Below are 3,585 nucleotides of genomic sequence, written 5' to 3' on the forward strand. Positions count from 1 at the left end.
CATACTTATAAGCAATTCATTTCGGGGTAAAATCGAAGAAACTAGTAATATTAATTGAATAAAATATATTATAGATTTTGAGAAAAATTAATGTTAGATTTTTAACTATGTAATTACACATGTACTATACTATTTTTGTGCCTATTTCTTAAAAAGAAAAAGTGAAATTCAATCTTATTCAATCAAGTAATTTAATTTTAATAAATATGATTTAAGTTTAGCAGAAATAAGGTTTTAAAAAATTGTTTCATATTGAAAAGGAAAAATGGAAACTAAAAATCCAACCTTTGCGCGGTCTGACAAAAAAAATCCAACCTTTAATTAATCTCACAAAAATCCAACCTTTATACACCACCTTCTCCCACAGATCCATTACCTGTTGATGACCGATTTTTGTAAGTTATGTGCCAAGTGTCAGTCATTAATTGGTTAATTATTTTTTTAATCATTAAAAAAAAATCAGAAAAGCCAAAATCCCCATCCCCACCTCCTTCCCTGACCACCCCATCCCCATCGCACCTAACCACCACATCCCCATCCCACCGCCTGACAGGATCAAGTCGTAATCACCCAACCAAAAATAATACTTTAATCCACTAACTATGTAGATAGGGCAGAAGGGTCGAACCACAGGGAAACGAGTTAATTTATTCCTAATTAATCAAAATAATCAAAATTATCAAGTAATCAAATTGTTATTATAAAAGGTAATTAAACTACTAAGAGTAAGAGTAGGAAGGAATAAAAGTAGGAGGGAATTCAATGAAATAAAAGCCTAGGGCATAGGTTCACCAATAAACAATATTCCAGGGTAAAACATGACAATCAATCATCAATGCATCAATTAATCAGATCATAAAGGGCTTTCACTACGTATTACAATCACAAAGCTAATTTACCGTTATTAAATCTCATCTCTCAAATCTCGACTTAACCATTTATAAATTAATCCGCCTATTGAAACTAAGCCTAAACATCAATTCTCATCTCTCGAATCTCGAATCAATATTGCTAAACTCATACAATTAATCCAGGCCTAATCTAATTGCATAACATTAAATCAATCAATAGGAAAATAATTAAGCATTGACAATCAACAATCATAAATCACCCCTTCATATTATTTATTGGATCCCCACAAACCCTAGAAATAAAACTCACACATAATTAAATCTAAACTAAATAAAGCAATTAAACAAGTCATAAGAGAATAAAGGAATAAAATTGCTGAAATTAATAGAGAAGAAATCGTTACCAAAATCAATGGAACTACAAAGTTGAGTCAAGAACAAGAGTAAAAGTTGAGAGAAGTCTAGAGAGAGAAATATTCTAAGTAGATAGAGAAAGTCTAAGAAAAGAGGTAAACAAAAATCAAGTACTAAATCGTACTTAAACAAACTCTAAAACATTCCTAATTAGAAACTAAGAATTCGGCAAATCAGGTGCTCCAAAAACACGCGCCCGATTGGGCCCGCCTTTTTCTTCGCACCCTCTTCTAAGCAGCCGCGCCCGATCGAGCTAATGCTCACCCGATCGGGCGCGCCTTGCTAGCAGCAACTTGTTGCGCGCCCGCCCGATCGAGCGTATGCTTGCCCGATCGGGCCCGATTCCACCTCAAGGCTTGGACTTTGATTGGGCTTTGATTCTTCGACCCAATCCGAATTTCCTCTTCGGGTCTTGAATACTTGGTCCAAATGCCCCGGTATCACATATACCGAGCCTTTAATAACCGGCTTGATGACTCTAACCGGCCTTGGGCTTCAAAAACGGTCATGCTCCTCTAATGTCTGTAGTCGCTCCATGAAAACCTGGAAAAATGCTCCAATAGTGCAATTTCCTACAAAACACAATCAAAAATACAAAAACACTAGAAAACACCAATTAGTAATAAAAGTGGCTCTAAAGAGCCAAAAATACTACTAATTATGACCAAGGGACGGGGCTAATATATAAATTAGACACATCACCGCCCCTAACCTTGAAACCCGACCACCTTAAACCACCACACCAACCCTCTTTACCCGAAACTGACCACCACAGCCACCCATGCCCTTAAATCCTACCACCCTTTACTCGAAACTGACCACCCATACCCTTAAATCCTACCACCCCTTACCCGAAACTGACCACCGCAGCCACCCCCAAACTCGACCACGGACTATCCCCAAACACGACCACCCCCAAACACGACCACCCACGCCACCCCTAAACACGACCACCCATACCCTTAAACAAGAAGAAATAGGGGACGAGTTCAGGGGTGGTCGGATTTTAGGTTGGCTGGGGTGGTCGGGGTTCTGGGGTGGTCGGGGTTTTAGGGTGGTTGATTGAATTGTGTTCTTCACCAACTGCTTCTGATATACTCCGTATCATTTATGGTTAATTCTTATCCTACACCCAAGTTGATGTAAGCCATTTCTTTCGCAGTCCAGCTTAGCCTAATTGCTTGCAGAGGCACCAAATCTTGTTAGCTGAACATTTGACACTATATACCTTTGGGAATTTGGGATGTGTTTTTCTACTTGCAATTTTCCATGGTTGCAATTAAAAGAAGAGAAATATGTTAAACAAGAAAGCTTGGTGTAAGGGCCTTGGTTTTGTGGGTCGAGCTTCGTGGGTGGCTAGGGTGGTCGGGTTTTAGTTTGGCTGGGGTGGTTGGGGTTCTAGGGTGGTCGGGGTTTTAGGGTGGTCGGGTTTTAGGTTGGCTGGGGTGGTCGGGTTTTTGGTGGGTTGTGTTGGGGTGGCAGAATTGGTGGGTTGGTGCCTAGGTGGGTTGTTGGAGAGAGGAGAGAGAAAGAGGAGGAGTGAGAAGGGAAATTAAGAGAATTAAAAAAAAAAACTTTTTAACCTATTTAATAGGTTAAAGGTCAAATGGATCTTTAGATGAAGGTGGGGTGCAAAGGTTGGATTTTTGTGAGATTAATTAAAGGTTGGATTTTTTTTTTGTCAGACCTCGCAAAGGTTGGATTTTTTGTTTTCATTTTTCCTATTGAAAATGACAAATTTTAGGGCCTGTCCACTTCAACTTAATTTCAGTTCAGTTTAGTTCATTTAAGCTCCAATCAGTTCAGTTCAGTCAAACTCCTAGTTTCCTTCTCTCGTAAAATATTCATTTCAGCTATATTCAATTCATTTCAATTTAGTTCAGTTCAGCTCCAATCAATTCAATGCAGTTCAGTTCAACTCAGTTCAGTAAATGTGAACGAGCCCTTAGTTACAAATTGATTTCAGCTCGATAGTAATAATATTATTTAGTAAAAAAAATTATTTAGTTCAATTAATATAATTTCAATTTAGTAAAAATAAGTTTTAATCAATAAAAATCGATCACCTCACACAATAAGTATAAAAAGAGAATAGTATAAATAAATTTTAATCAGTATGATTAATTGCAATTCAATAAAAATACACCTATGTCTTTTACTCCGTATTATTATTTACAATAATAAAGATAAAATATCCGCAAATAATAAGAAACGAAGATAGTAATTCTGTTTCGGCGTATAGGCGGAATAGGCCCGCTAGCCCGTAACAGGCCCCGGTAATATAGAAACAAAACCTCGACTGAGAGCTCTTAGTTGAGAA

Source organism: Chenopodium album, chromosome 2 (assembly GCF_948465745.1).
Source record: "Chenopodium album chromosome 2, dcCheAlbu1.1, whole genome shotgun sequence".
Classification (NCBI taxonomy): domain Eukaryota; kingdom Viridiplantae; phylum Streptophyta; class Magnoliopsida; order Caryophyllales; family Amaranthaceae; genus Chenopodium; species Chenopodium album.